Here is a 16,168-nt window from a genome sequence, read left to right as displayed (position 1 = left end):
AAATCCGCCAAACTGTTCTGGGGAGGCATCACCAAAGCCAGGGGTTATTTCAGTCCTCCTTTACGTCCCGCCATCTCAGCTGCAGACCCCCCACGCTGCACCTGGTTCCCATCACAGTCCTCTCTCCCTGTTCTTCAGGGTTCTTCTTCCTGTTCTGCCTGTTACTTTTACATAACTGGCTGGTCTTCAGTGACAGCATTCCCCAGGACTCCCTCCAATCACCTTTTCTCCTCAGCCAGCCTGCTTTCTCCAAACACCTCAACCAACCTCTCTCCCCCTTTGCTCCATCCTAACTGCCCCCTGGGGGTGGTGTTACGCATGCACATTGGATCCTGTCATTTCCCTGGGCTAAGTCCATCTGGGACCCCCCCCCCCCCCCCCCCGCCTCCAGCCACCTCAGGACAGGCTCCACACTTCTTGACTGGACCTACAGAGCCATCCAGGACGCAGCCCCAAAGACTCTGGGCTCCTCTTTCGCCGACAGTTTGCTAACTGCTAAACGGTACAAATTCTCCATTCCTTGCAAGTCTTACATTATGGATTCTGATGGCTTGTATTATTTAATTATAGAATTTGTTTATTTGGTTCTGGCAACCAAGACTTCAGGCACATCTTCAATCACTTCAGTATATGTCAGAGGGAAAAAAAACTCTTTAATAAGAACTGGGGGGAAAAAACGCACACAGAAACAAGCGTGTGGCTGATCTGTTTTTTAGAAATTCTGTCTCTTTAAGTCAGCCTTGAGTCGAAAGCGATCACTTTACAAAACCACCTGGCAAAATTTCACAAAATAGCAGGAAGCTTAAGGACCACACAGTTCCTGCAAGAGGATAAAAATTAAGCCTCTGAGGATGCAAAAAAAATACCTCTTTAAAAAAAAAAAACAAGTGATTCAACCCCTACAAAATAATGTGCCCAGTACTCAGTGGGCAACCACTAGGACCTCGAAAACAGAGTTTACATCACCTTCTGAGCATCACTTGCAGTGAATGCCATCATGCCATTGTCCCCTGGACAAGTAAAATATCCCAAAGAATAATGTCCATAGGTGACTAAGGACTTTCAAGACCATGCAAATCCTTTGTCCGGTGGCCATAAAGGGGGCAAAACTGGAAGGTGTTATCTAGATGTAAAGAGTAAAGCCTAATCAGTTTTACTCTCTCAGGAGAAAGAATGTTTTAACAGATGGAGAATGCAGCCTAAAACTGGAAAGAGCCCAATGAATGGGAATTTTCCCATTTACTTCTCAGGCTCCTTCCCCGTTCCCGGGAAGAGGAGCTATAAAGCCAGGAGTGTCTCCTGACCACCAGCGGAAACCCCCTATAGAGACGTGTAAGAGGTGACAGTGACCACCTATGCTCTGACTTCAACATTATCAAGCAAAGGTTCTAATTATTAATGTGCCCCCCCACCCTATAGTTTCCCTGAGAGACAAAGGCCAAGTACCCAGCCTACTGCATAGCTTGATTATTCTAGCAGCCTGGTTAACACAAGTCTGCCTTTACACACAGGAACTGGCCATACCAAGTCTTGGCGCCTTACAGAGATGAGGGGCAGACCCTGGGCTGCCTCTTTGTTCAGTCGTTAGCCATGTATCAATGGAGCCCATAGCCTGGGCCACTGGCAATGGTGGCTATCGGAGATAGGACAGTAGACAAGACAGTGTCCTTGCTGCCTTAAAGCAACGAGTCTGGTGAGGAGGACAGACAGGTAAACATGCACTTATCAGGCTGACTTTGCAGAATGAGCGCTGGCTGTTTTCTGTAATATTAATTTCAAGGAACCGTGAATCTGTGTTTTGGCGGATGTCACGTAATTCAAAATAACAGTAAATGCTCTCAAAATGACCACGCAGAACTTCATTCTTTTCCACATGAACACTGCAGCCAACTGAAAATGGAGGTTTCAGCAAAACAATCTCTTGCTAACTTGGTTTCACCTTAATGTTTGCCTGTCTTTGGTCACCCTTGACAGAGATTAATTGGGTAGCTCTCTCCCACTAAATCAGTAGCCATAATGTATTCTGGCCCCCTACCACTGTTGAAAGATAGCTTTCAAAAATGCAAAGTCATACATCTCATACAGATGTGAAATGAACACGCGTTAAAGATTTTGTTCCATTCATAAGGAGAGAATCAGTTCAAAGGAGAATCCACAGCACAGACACATTTATAGACCAGGAATATCGAGATGAATGTCCAAAGGGGGGCAAAACCAGTGGAGAGGGGGTGGGGAAATCAAGTGGACCTCTACCAGGTAGGACATCGTTTGCATATTGCTGAGTTAACTATAACTTACAGAGTTGTGAAACTGCTCCCAAAGGATCAGGACCAGATAACTCGGAGGTGCGTTGTCTGAACAATGCAAACTTAACCAATGAAGCGCAAAATTTTCCCTCGACCATTTACAATATTGCTGCCCATCGCTATGATGTTGAAGGAAAGATCCATAGTAATGAACCTCACAGACTTCCACTTCTGGTAAATTTCAGCCCTTCCGCCCCACAGCTTGCCCTGAGGGGAACAGGCTGGCCAGGCGCAGGTGTGAGTCCTTTCTGGCAGACGGGAAGCACTAACGATGAGTTACCAAAAGGACAAGTCTGATCCGGAGATTAATTAAAATTTCAAATCCAGATGGGCAACAGTAGGGTCAAAATAGAGATGAAATAAAATAGAAGCACGTTGGGAACAAAAGGAAGACAAGTGACAAGCATTGGAGCATTCGTGTCTCACTGCACTGTCCTTAAGTGTGAGATCCTTGGGGACTGGAGATAAGCTCACACGTGTGGAGTCGGGTGGGATTCGTCCACACTGTGGCATTTCTAAGTATTTTTTTAACCCACCATCAACAATATCTTCTTGCACGATACAGCCAAAATCATTCTGACTTTTTTTAAAGTCTATTTATTCATTTTGAAAGAGACAGACGGGGGGGTGGGGGGGGGGGCGGTGGTAGACAGAGAGGGAGAGAGAGAACCCCAAGCAGGCTCCACACTGTCAGCTCAGAGTCTGACGCGGGGCTCGAACCCAGAAATCTGTGACATCATGACCTGAGCCAAAACCGAGAGTCAGATACTTAACCAACTGAGTCACCCAGGCACCCCTGGTTTGACTTTTTCTTAACATGCTTCGAATTTGAAAATCTTGGACAAACTGAGTATATTTTCAATACTAATATCTATACTCCTTGAAGCAAAAATTCCACTATGCCTTCCTCGTGAAGCATAAAGACAATGGCAACATCTATTGCATGGACATTAGGCACCAGGTGTCGTTTCAAACACTTCATACATATGTCACCTCATTTATTCCTCAAATAAATATACAAAGTAGGCACTCTGTCCATTTTACAGATGAGGAAAACAGCACGGTAAGATTAAAGGATATATCTACAATCACTGTGCTAGTTAGAACTGGAGTTTTGAAGCCACGTGCTATCGCTCTGTGTTCTTAACCACCATCTGATGCCACTTCCACTAATAGGGGGGAAATCTACCTTCAGTGGAGGGCTATTCACGGTCTATAGCAAGCACCACTTGCCCGCCCCCCCCGAATCTGAACCTATGGGAGCTGAAAAGACCCTCTCCTTGATCAAACTGTCGTCAGGTTCCTTGAGCTTTTTCAACTAGACCCCATCCTGGGGCATGTCCTTCAGAGTCCAATTTTAGCAAAAATCCTGCTAAATCAGTTTGGCCCAAATCCCTTACCCTCCACATGTGATCACGCTGAATATCTAACCCAATTCCTGATCTCCCACTGTTCCCCAGGTGATATCTGACCACCCTGGCCTGCCTTCAGGGAGAATCCTGCCAGGCCAGTTCAGCCAGAATGCCCCCTTACCCGGATGCCTCCTTTCAGTAAGTGTTCATCCACTAACCCCTGCCCCCATGTGCTCCTTAGCTATAAACTCCCCCATATCCTTGTTGTCCCCAGAGTTGAGCCCAATCTCTCTCCGCTAAACACCCCATTGCGGTGGCCCCCATACCTGTCCCGAAAGAACTCTATAGTCTGCTTTACCGCTTTAACAAGTGTCATGAATAATTTTTTCTTTAACAGAGCTATTTTACAATTCTATAAATTGCAGCTAGCTGACAGCAATGCAAAATAATTCTTGTCAACAGGCATACAAATGAATTATGTCCAGTGGAGAGACAACGCTCCCCCACAGAGGGAAAATTAGGTTTGCCTCCATTTGGTCATTCGTCTCAATATTCCTGATCTATAAATCTGTCTGTTCCTTTGAACTGGTTGTAACACCTTACCGGTTTCTTTACGGATGAGTTAAACACAATCTCTCAAAGGTGTTCATTTTCCTATCTACATGAGAGGCATGATTTTACCTTTTTAACAAAACTATGTTCCAACACTCCGGACAAGAGTGTTGAAGACATTTCCGAACTGAATAAACAGATCACCCTGATCAAGAAGATACACTCTGGTGGCAAACAGACCACAGTTCAGAGCCGTGGCACGCTAGGCGCTTAGCTCCAAGAAAGTTCTTTAACTCCTCTGTGCTTTCGGCTTCGTGCGCAAAATGGGGATAATACCGTCTGCAGATGTGAGGCAGTTTGTAAGAGACAATGCGTGAACACGCTCAGCACAGTAAATGGAACAGAGAGCTCGCTTCAACGGGACTCAGCAGGAGCCCTCGAGGGGACTGTCATTTTTGAGGGTGCCTCTTAAAGCAACACTCCTGAAGCTGCAATGCGCCTCTGAATCACCTGGGAATTTTACTAAAATCCAGATTCTCAGTCGGGAGGTCTGGGATTGGGCCTGATATTCTGCATTTGTTTCTTTTTTTTTAAGTTTATGTATTTATTTTGAGTGAGAGAATGGGGTGGAAGGGGCAGAGAGGGGGAGGGAGGGAGGGAGGGAGGGAGAGAGAGAGAGAGAGAAAGAGAGAATCCCAAGCAGGTTCTGTGGTGTCAGCAAGGAGCCCGATTTGGGGCTTGATCCCATGATCCATGACATGATGACCTGAGCTAGAATCAAGAGCTGGATGCTCGGGGCGCTTGGGTGGCTCAGTCAGTTAAGCACCGACTTCGGCTCAGGTCATGATCTCATGGTTCATGGTTTCGAGCCCCGCATCTGGCTCTGTGCTGACAGCTCAGAGCCTGGAGCCTGCTTCGGATTCTGTGTCTCCCTTTCTCTCTGCTCTGTCCCCACTCGTGCTCTGTCTCTGTCTCTCAAAAATAAATAAACATTAAAAAAAATGTTTTTTTAATGAGCTGAATGCTTAACGCTGAGACACCCAGATGCCACCGAATATTCTGCATTTCTACCAAGCTCCCAGGTGATGCCAATCCTACTTGACTAAACATTGCACTTTGAGTGACAAAGTCTTACTCTTTTTTTAAAAGACTCTTTTTTTATGATTTTTGTAATGTTTATTTATTTTTGAGAGAGACAGAGCACAAGCAGAGGAGGGGCAGAGAGAGGGGGACACAGAATCTGAAGCAGGCTCCAGGCTCTGAGCCATCAGCACAGAGCCCCACACAGGGACTGAACCCAAGAACCATGAGATCATGACCTGAGCCGAAGTCGGATGTTTAACCGACTGAACCACCCAGGTGCCCCAACAAAGTCTTAAGCTTGATCGATGATCACGTTCTTCTACCCTGATTGTTCTCTCCTAATAGCCTAGAATAAGACTTTCAAGAAATGCAGGACTGCCTCACAGCCAGTAGCGTTAGTGGGAAAAATGATGAAATAATTTGAAAAATTGCAAGAGTAAAGTGAGCTAAGTTACCATGCCACTAACAAGAGTTTGTTGCGGTTTTTAAATTTTCAGATGAAAAGCTCAAGGAGGGAAATAATTTAAGAGGAGATTTATGGTACTGAGAACATTTAACATGATTGCTTTTCTGAGTCAAGACACAGCGCTCAGCCTCCCGGGAGCTCTGCTACAGAGAACACACAACCAGCCTCCATTGTCACTAATACCTCCATTCGGCCCCACCACCCCATCAAACGCAACCCTCCGATGGGGACTGTTCCAGAAAACTGGACGGTAAGTGAAGGACATGGCCTTTTCTGAGAGAATGCTAATGGACGTGAGTTGCAAATGTATCTAAAATGGCATTTAAAATCCATGTTTAAGGGGCGCCTGGGTGGCTCAGTCAGTTAAGCGTCCGACTTCAACTCAGGTCACGATCTCATGGTCCTTGAGTTCGAGCCCCGCGTCGGGCTCTGGGCTGATGGCTCAGAGCCTGGAGCCTTCTTCGGATTCTATGTCTCCCTCTCTCTCTGCCCCTCCTCCGTTCATGCTCTCTCTCTGTCTCAAAAATAAATAAACATTAAAAAAAAAATTTTTTTTACATAAAATCCATGTTTAAGTGTCCATATGAGCTATGCAATCTCAATCAAAGCTCTTCATCCCAACCAAAAAATAAACAAATTTCTCTGTCAACTAAGTATTTCGTCAATAAACCTTGGAGAAGTAAATAGTAAGATAAAAATTTAACTGGGAAAATAACTTTTACCTATATTCCATGCTGAGCCTATAGTGGTGTCTGAGGTAGCCATATGGCCACCGGAAAACACTTAAGAATTTAAAAATATGTGGGGTGCCTGGGTGGCTCAGTCGGTTAAGCCTCTGACTTTGGCTCAGATCGTGATCTTATGGTCTGTGAGTTCGAGCCCCGCGTGGGGCTCTGTGCTGACAGTGCAGACCCTGGAGCCTGCTTCAGATTCTGTGTCTCCCTCTCCTTCTGCCCCTCCCCTGCTCGTGCTCTCTGTCTCTCAAAAATTAAATAATAAACATTAAAAAAAAATTTAAAAATACGTAAATATTTGAACCACAACTACAGTTTTAAAATAATCTTAGTCATGAAAGAGTAAAATCTGCCTTATAACCCATAGGTCCATAGCTCATTTTTATAAAATCACACTTCATATTCATTTTCAGGAAAGCATTAGGGTCAAACACTAGGAACCTCCTGAAGACGCTTTTACAGACTCTTCTTTAAAAAACAAAATGAACAGGGGTGCCTGGGTGGCTCACTCAGTTAAGCGTCCGATTCCGGCTCAGGTCATGATCTCACGGTTCGTGGGTTTGAGTCCCGCGTCGGGCTCTGTGCTAACAGCTCAGAGCCTGGAGCCTGCTTGGTATTCTGTGTCTCCCTCTCTCTCTGCCCCTCCCCTGCTCATGCTCTGTCTCTATGTCAAAAATAAATAAACATTAAAAAAAATAATAATAATAAAAAGCAAAATGAACAAAGGTGGTGCAACGGTTTCTGATCATCGGAGCAAGGAGAAATTGACTCAATACAAACTATGGCAAAGACCGGGTACCAACGTGGAGGAGATATTGAAGCTCCAGGGAAATAATATGCTATGAAAACATAAGTATCCCCAAAGCTAGGCACTGAACACATCTGAGCAGTGAGCAAAATCCTAATTTACTGGTTTAACATTAAAAAATAACATATGGTGGGACACCTGGGTGGCTCAGTTGGTTACGCATCTCTCGGTTTTGCTCAGGTCATGATGTCGCGGCTTCCTGGGTTCAAGCCCCACATCGGGCTCTGCACTGGTAGCACAGAGCCTGCTTGGGATTCTCTCTCTCTCTCTCTCTCTCTCTTTCTCTCTCTCTCTGCTCCGCCCCTACTTGGACTGTCTCTCTCTCTCAAAATAAATAAATAAATAAACTAAAAAAAAAAAAAAAAGTAGTGGATAGTGATGTATCTTATAAAGGCTATTTGGGGTTTACTTGTGGAATTAAGGTCAGTGTCACCATAATGAAAATCAGCGGAAAAAAGTCTTTCAGAAATCATGTCCAAACATTTGGGAGCACCTTAGATATGAAATAAAATGGCAATAAGGATGTGTCATAATAAAATAAAAGTAGCCAGTAGAATATTTCATCTTACTGTGGCAATTTTATGTGAAATGAGGCAAAAGGCCCTGTCACAGAAAAATGATTTTCAAAATCCTGAAATTACTTCATTCAGTTCAACAGGAAGTACACAGAATCTCCCTATCGATCAAGATGTTTTGTGTGACTCATGTTTTATGAGACAATGATGAAAAACTATAAACTAGAGTTTGTTCAAAAAGCAACTTCCAGAATTTGCCCTCGATCCACTGTTAATACATCTCTATATGGGCCTTTGACACGATTGTGTCTTCCTCATCTCTCAGAGGCCCCCTCTAATAAATCTGAACAAATGGGTGAATGAGCAAATGGCAACTAAAACTGAGATACCATAAGACTATAACTCATGGAGGGGAAAAAAAAAAAAAAAAGGAGTCTGGAGCCATTCAGACTGAAAAGAGAAAATTCTAGAAAAAAAAATTAACAGCAAGAACTAGAACCAAAAGGATTTTCTGATTAACCCCCCAGCTAATTATAAGATTTAATTACCCAGAAGAACCTAGTATCTCTTCATTTTATTTGAGATTTTACTGTGTTTAAGATGATGCTGTCCAAGCGTTCTTATTAATATTGAATGAAAGTGGAAGAGAATTGGCTAACTGAATTTCCTGAGCTTAGGTAAACCGTAATTAGGAAGCGTTAGGAGAGTATCCCAAGAGACCTATCCATCTCAAAATGGAGCGATAGAATTACAGATGAAATCCGACAAGGAAACAGCACTACGTAATCATGCCTGAAAAGACGAAACACAATTACTGGAATGTGGTGCCGGGTTCTACGCAGTGCACTCAATCGCGTCACGTCTCATTCCGTGCACCTCCAGAGCAATAACCCTACTCAACAAACCTCAACTCCCAATTACGTTAAAATCTACCAATCTCCTTTCTGCCATTCGCAATTTCCTATCTGATAAAATGTGCTGCTGTTATTTCACTTAAAATCTGGAATAACCTGAACCTGCTTCAATCAGAGCTCCTGCGTCTGGGTATGGATTTGCAGGGAGGGGGGCTGGATGTTTACTTTTCGCTTTGCTGTCTTGCGTCTGAGCCTGGAAGACCTCATGGGCGCTGCCTGCCAGACTCTGAAAGGACCATTTCAGGCCATTTCTGAGAGGACCTCTTTCCCTGGGCTCAGGTTCTCCTTTAAAGTGCCTTCCCTCTGGAGGCTATTTCCTCTTGCTTGTTAACTAGTTCCTACTCCCATTTCCTACTCATCCAAAAAACTAGTCTCTGTGAATAGGATCATACATGGCAACGAGTTCTAATGAGTTTTTAATGTATTGCACTTCGCAGTGAACGAATTTGCATTAAAAAAAAAATGCTTTTAAAGATGTCTTCTTCTGTCCCTAAGTCCAACCCCATTTGCAAGGAGAGCCCCCACTCTGGTCTAGGCTGAGTACTGCTGTCGCTTTGAGCCTCTGGCAGTGCTCTGGCCCCTCTGGCCTCCCTAGTCCCCACAACCCAAGTCCCTCAACCCAAGTCTCAACTTCCGACCCCACTCCCGAGGGACAGATTTGCCTTTCCCGGTTTTCACCTTAGGGATCCCTCTCGGCCATGGCCAGCAATCACTGTGACTACCCTCACATCACTGACATCTGGCTCCTGTTGCCCTGGACAATAGCTGCCCTCACCCAACCCCCAGCTCTAGCCTCCCGGAGCCTCACACCATCCCACCCAGCCACCAGTGGCCAAGCCAGCCCCAGCCCCTCTTGACGGGCTCAGAGAAATTAGTAATCCAATCAAGGGTGCTAAAGTGGGAACTGAGACTCTGGAGCAGCCCCAAATGTTGGACAGAGGGGAGCTCAGGCCCATGGGAGCCCCCATTCGCCCGTTAAGTGTCAAGCAACAGGCCTGACGAGGCCACGCACAGGGATGACCCTGAGTGGGGACCGATGTGCTATGAAGCCCTAATGTGAGCCTAGGGGCTCCATCCGCTGCTACATCAAAACGGCTGCATCGGTTTGAAACCGTGTGTTCCCCAAACACAGGCCTTTTAGGTACTTTGCCCACAAGAACTTTACAGGAATGGGTCTGCAATCCACGTAAGTTGCATATTAACGCCACAGAATCAAGGAGAAGTTCAGATAAAGGCACACGCAGTACTAGCGTTTTCGTTATCTAACACACCTCTTTTTTCAATTCTATCAAAAATGGAATCTGTTCTATTTATTCTATCCACTGAATGCATTTTTTTTAATTCAAGAGATACAATATTCAGAATAATTACTTTTATTACAGCCATGGGTTTTTCCTTAGGCAATGAACGATTCCATCTAATTCAGCTGCTTATTATCTTTTTTTCTCAACTCCTGTATTTCTTTCCCAGTAATAACATATATTTTCTCAAGTTTTAAAATCTCTTTATTAGACACAATTGAATGTAATTTGGGATTTACAAGTCTTATCACATTCTGCTTCTGCCTGAGCGATTCTGAACACAGGAAGTACAGACTGCATGTATTTCTTCAGAGTCCCTCTAACTTTTTGCTTGAGATTTATGAAAAAAAATTATGGTTCTTTGACATCTTTTCATCTAGTCACTGCTGCAGCATCTGGAAAACACCAGGAGCCTTACTTGCCCAATGCCCCACTCTGACACTTCTCACTTACAGGGTTGTTTGAAATGGGCCATTTTGCCAAGGGGGTTGGCCACACAGCTAAAACTAAGGAGAACCAATAATTTTGGACGCAACGATTCATCCATTCATGAAACCTATTTTACGTGCTATCATTTACATATTATGATTTTGCTCATGGGTGTGAGAGCTAGAATGGAGGGTCTTCAGGAAATCGAGATATATTATATCCATTGTATTACTTTAGTTTACCAGCCTGATACCTCCACTTACCGTGTAGCAAGTATTTTCACCCGATATTCAGAATAATCCTGTGAAGTGAGTATTTCTATCACCACTCTCATATACCAAACAGAATTTACTGCTGCTAATTTTAATACGTTCTACTCACTTACGCCAGTATCCTCCCTGCAATCGTTCTTTAATCGTATGGAGACTTCCCTGCAATACACACACCTGCCTTCATTTCTCTCCCTGCCCAACTCATGTCCCCGAAAGCATTCTGAATTCCCTTGCCTCTCTCTCTCCGTTGCCCTCGCCTGGAAAATTCAGAGCCCTGAATATACCCAACTCTCTGCCATCTGGGCCTGCCCCCAACCAGCCAAATCCTGCTGGAGAAAAAAAGCACACAATTCCAGTGAATGAGTGCACTTCAAATTTGGCTCTACAAACTTCAAATTGATTTCTGGCAGTCCTATTTCCCTAATAAATTTCAATCTCTTTTAAAATCATTAGTTCATTTCTTCTCTGCTCCAACCTCCCTAGCCCCCACCTCTCCTTTCACCTCAGCTGATGGCCTCACCTCATACTTCAGTGAGGAAAAAGAAGCCCACAGAGGGCCCTGCTTTCAAACACCTTCTACTAGATCTAAAACCTCTCGGCTTCTGTGCCTCTCTGTCTGCTTGGCCCGCCATCACAAAATACCTCAGACTGGGTGGCTACACCGACAGGCATTTATTTTCTCACAGTTCTAGAAGCTAAACGTCCAAGATCAAAGCATCAGGCTCGGTTTCTGGCGAGACCTCTCTTCCTGGCCTACAGATGGTCACCTTCTCACTGTGTCCTCACAGGGCCTTTTCTCTGTGTGCACACACATGCAGAGAGAGTTCTCTGGTATCTCTTCCTCTTTTTCTAAGGACACCAGTCCTATTGGATTAGAGCACTGCCCTTACTTCCTCATTCAACCTTAACTGCCGCTCTAAATATTTGCACGTTGGGCATGAGGGCTTTAGCATGTCAATTCTGGTGAAGATACAAATCAGTCCCTATCAGAGACCATCTTTCTTTGCTTACCATGAATTACATCAGAAGAATGTCTCTGCCCCTATCAAGAGCCAACAGCCCCCCTCTCTTGCTCTGGATCCCCAGCCCTTACCACCTTTGTAAGAATATCATTGATGGGGCGCCTGGGTGGTCATTTAAGTGTCCAACTTAATCTTGATTTTGGCTCGGGTCACGATCTCACAGTTTGTGAGTTTGAGCCCCGCGTCCAGCTCTGTGCTGACAGTGCGGAGCCTGCTTGGGATTCTCTCTCTCTCTCTGCCCCTCTCGTGCTCTAAGTAAATAAATAAACAAAAACAAAAAAGGAAACGAACATCACTGACCCACTCACCTCCCCTTTCCTGTGCACAACCAGCGTCTGCCCCTCTCTCCCTTGGGTCGTTCTTGCAAGCGTTCTGACATGCTCCTCCCGGACTCACAATCCCTCTCCATCTCCTAGCTGCCTTCTCCGCCCCCCTTCAAACAGTTCCCCCAAGCACTGTCTACATCACTGCTTGCCTCTCCTCAATGATTTTTTCACTCATCAAAACCACTCAAATCTGGCTAAAACTGCTTGCCTCAAAAGCTCCACAACATCCCAACATGCTCCAAAAGTTAATGGAAACAACTTCTTATTTCACTCAATTGTTCAGTTGACCACTCTCTTCCCCCAAAATTCTCTTCTTGCTGGAGCCATGCTATCACACTCTCCTGGGTCTTTCTGCTCTGCTTCTCCTCCTCTTTCGAACCTCTAAATCTTGGAGCGCCCGAGAACTCGCTCCTGTATCATTTGGCATCATCATCTCTTGCCCAGCTACTTCTAACCCGATGTGATTTCAACCCTGTTTCCCGACTTTCCCTGCCTCTCTGACGGTGACACACAAATTTATATGTGCAGCTCTGACCTCCCGGCTGAGCTCCAGACTCATTTATACGGTCCAAATGTGTGACAGCTCCTCTTGGATGTCTAATGTTCTTGTGCAATGAGGCATATCCAAAACATAACCCTTGACTTTCTTCTCCCTTTCCAGACTTCCCCATCTCAGTAGATGGCAATGAACTGCTCACACAAAAACTTTTATCACCCTTGACTTCTCCCCTTCCCTTATCTCCTACTTCCAGTCTTTGGCAATTCAGCCTCAAATGCATCTCCCTCTCTGTATCTCTAGCCCAAGGCACCTCATCTCTCCCCTGAACCGCACACAGCCTCCTAACTAGTCTTTCCGCTTCCATTCCTGCCCCACCGCCATCCATTCTCTATGCAGCTACCAGAAGAACCTGTTAGAAACTTACATCAGATATTTCATCTTTCCCTTACGCAAAACCCCTCCGAGATTTCACTGATCGTTGGAACAAAACTCAAAATCATCACCAAGGCTCGCGTCCTACATTATCTAACTGACCAGACCTCTCTTCCTACTCTGCCCCGTCTCCCTCACCTCCCCAGCCCCATTCTTTCTGCTTCTCAAACATGTCAAGGTCAGGGTCTATGTACCCACTGCTCCCTCTGCCTTGAACACTCTGGCCCGTCATGCAGGTCTTAACTCAAACATCAGCCCCTCAAAGTGATTTTTCTGACGCCCTGTCTAAAGCAGACCCTCACCCGTCCCCAGCACTGACTTTCTATTTCCTTCATACTGCTTATCACAATGAACTCCAAGAGGGGAGAGTTTCGGTCTGCCATGCTACGTTCCCTGCTCTGTCGTCAGCACCAAGCCCACAGCTGGCACACAATGAAAACTCACTGAAAGAATGAAATTGGTCGCACGCACTCTCTCTCTCTCCTCCAGGACGCCAAAGGAAACCCATAATTGCCTTCCCCAATCCTCCATTTGTCCCCACCCCATCTATCTCCTAAGGAGAGCTATATCAGCCAGACCGGTCCTGGGCTCTTTGTACATCAGAGTCAGAGAGCTGACAGAGAATTAATAGAGGAAGATAGAACCTGAAAGGCTTAGGAAGGGAAAAACTTGGGAGAAATCGGCTGTCAGTCAAAAATAATAAAGAATAGAGGTCTGAGTGAAGAGATGGGGGGAGGAAGCAATGGGAAGGAGGGGGAAATGCCTGCGGTCTAGACGTAAGCGAGAGAGTTCTTTCTCCACTTGTCAAATCTGACTCTCTGGAAGGAGTGAGAGACAAAAAAACTGAGAAGAGTCAATAGGATACGAACAGCAGAGCTGAGGATTCTGAATTGAATCCCTTTTTATGTATTTTAAGAGGAAGGAAAATAAGAATGCATTTTTTTTTTTTTTTTTTTTTTTTTTTTGCATGTTGAATCGTGCTTCCTCAAATACCAGCTTGGAGCTGAACTACACAGGCCCATGATTTCCTCAGGGAAGAAAATAAAGTTCTGAAATTGTGTGACATGACCACAGTCATTCAGTTAACAGTGGCAAAACGAGGAAGCCAGGTCTCTTGCCTTCAGAGCCCAGGTTTCTATGCCTAGGCCACCTCCGTCCTTCCAAAATAAGAAATGAGGTTCAGTGCACGGGCCTTGTTCCTAATCAACAATGTGGCCTCCTTCTGTTACTTCCTTTCTAAATGCTCACCATAATTTAAGTCAAGCTCTCCAACTCATGCTTTCCAAAATATATCTTTATCCCCCCTCCAAATATCGAAACAGCATCGGTTCCATTTTTCGTTTTCTGTCACCTCTCCTCTGTGATTCCTAAACCATTACCAGGAGTGGGCATCCAATTCCATGTGTAAAGAACACTAAGTTCCTGGCAGATAATCTGTCTACATCTGGAGAAGGGAATTATTGAAAGTGACAAGATGATCTCTGACCAGCTCTTCACCTGTCTTGGGTTTCCATTCTTCTTTCCTGTGAGAGGTTTCCTACTGGAAGATCATTGTCCTTGAAAGAAGCTGGAAAGGAGAGTGGAATGGAGTTCTGATTTCCCCACCTTCAGGGAACAGGATCCAATCGGCCTCAAACACAGAACATATCCTTTTCTCATTCTTGCTGAACATATAGCTATGGAAACACACCAGAGGTCATCAGGGGTCACCGTACTCCAGCCTTCTCGCGACCTACCCGCAGCGCACCTTTGCGGAATGCCCTTACTTCATCCTTCCATCCACCTTTTCCGGCATCTGAGGTCATGCAGTCATCCACAGTCTAAGTGCACCTCCCAAAATTTTCATTTGCATTTCAGTCATCAGAATGAGTGGCCTTCCCACATGGCAACCCTTAAACTACACACCTGTTTTCTTTTTTTTTTAATTTTTTTTAATGTTTTTATTTATTTTTGAGACACAGAGAGACAGAGCATGAATGGGGGAGGGGCAGAGAGAGAGGGAGACACAGAATCGGAAGCAGGCTCCAGGCTCCGAGCCATCAGCCCAGAGCCATCAGCCCAGAGCCCGACGCGGGGCTCGAACTCACAGACCGCAAGATCGTGACCTGAGCTGAAGTCGGACGCTTAACCGACTGAGCCACCCAGGCGCCCCTGCACACCTGTTTTCTAAAACAGAGGAATGAGACTTGAGATGCTAACTATGATATAGACAGTTTTAATTGTTACCTCAATGACTGAGAAGACTGAAATGCTTTGGAAAACAGAGCACATTTTTCTACGATGGTGAAGTCATGTGAATATTGGTGCCACTTGTGATCATCCCGCAGAACTCTCTCTGAGGGTCATCCCGAGAACACGCACGGACGAATACTTCTCGGAGCCAATTTAAGTGCTTCCATATTCAAGTGCTGTGAAATGAGTGCTCACATGTGTAGAGGACGCTATGGAATGCGACACAACCCTTCCGTCGGGACCATGGTGTCCACCCTTCCCGCTGCTGGGACTGCTGTCTGCTGAGGGCCCACCTGGATCCTTCCCCAGGAACAACACTCGGGAAGGATCTGCCTCCTCCAAGGTCACGTGCCCTGGAAGGCAGATGCCTCCTACAACCAGTCAGTGCCCTTCCCTTGACCTCAATTCAGAGAAGCCAGTTTCCCAATCTGCAGCCAAGGCCTCCATGGCAAGTGCATCAGGGTCCAAATCCTCCCATGTCTCAATTCTGCTTCCCTCATTCCTTCAGCAGTGTGGTTCCTGACAGCACTTCCCTGCACACGAATCTCCGTCCCAGAATCTACTTTTCAGGGCATCCGATGTCTAACAATCCCTAATACAGTAGAAATTACATAGTATGTACTTTAATTCATCTGTGCTTGTCACTAGTATGCTAAAATATCAGGTATATAAACTGTCCAATTAACTAGCCCTGTATGAGCAAGATCCAAGAAGAAAAAGATGAATACAAAGTTAGAACACATTATAAACTGAATTTTATTTCCTTTCTGGGACATTTTCCACAGGTATAACCCTCAAAGTATTAAAAAAAAAAAAATACCTTGGAAGAAAGCTTACATTTGAAATGGTCAACTATTCTACAACTTTTGTGAATTATCATTTTTTAATTTTTTTAACACTTATTCATTTTTGAGAGACAGAGAGA

General features: G+C 45.1%; 1 protein-coding gene across 1 annotated transcript in view; it reads right to left on the bottom strand.

Moving 5' to 3' along the window:
- Positions 1 to 16,168, bottom strand: part of ST8SIA6 (ST8 alpha-N-acetyl-neuraminide alpha-2,8-sialyltransferase 6) — a 149,753-nt gene that overhangs the window by 92,077 nt on the left and 41,508 nt on the right. The gene's annotated exons all lie outside the window — the stretch shown is intronic.

This window comes from Panthera pardus, unplaced genomic scaffold (assembly GCF_024362965.1).
Source record: "Panthera pardus isolate Hobbes unplaced genomic scaffold, ASM2436296v1 HiC_scaffold_6, whole genome shotgun sequence".
Lineage (NCBI taxonomy): Eukaryota > Metazoa > Chordata > Mammalia > Carnivora > Felidae > Panthera > Panthera pardus.
The sequence above is the reverse complement of the archived record's forward strand: the minus strand, read 5'-3'. Positions and strand labels throughout refer to the sequence as shown.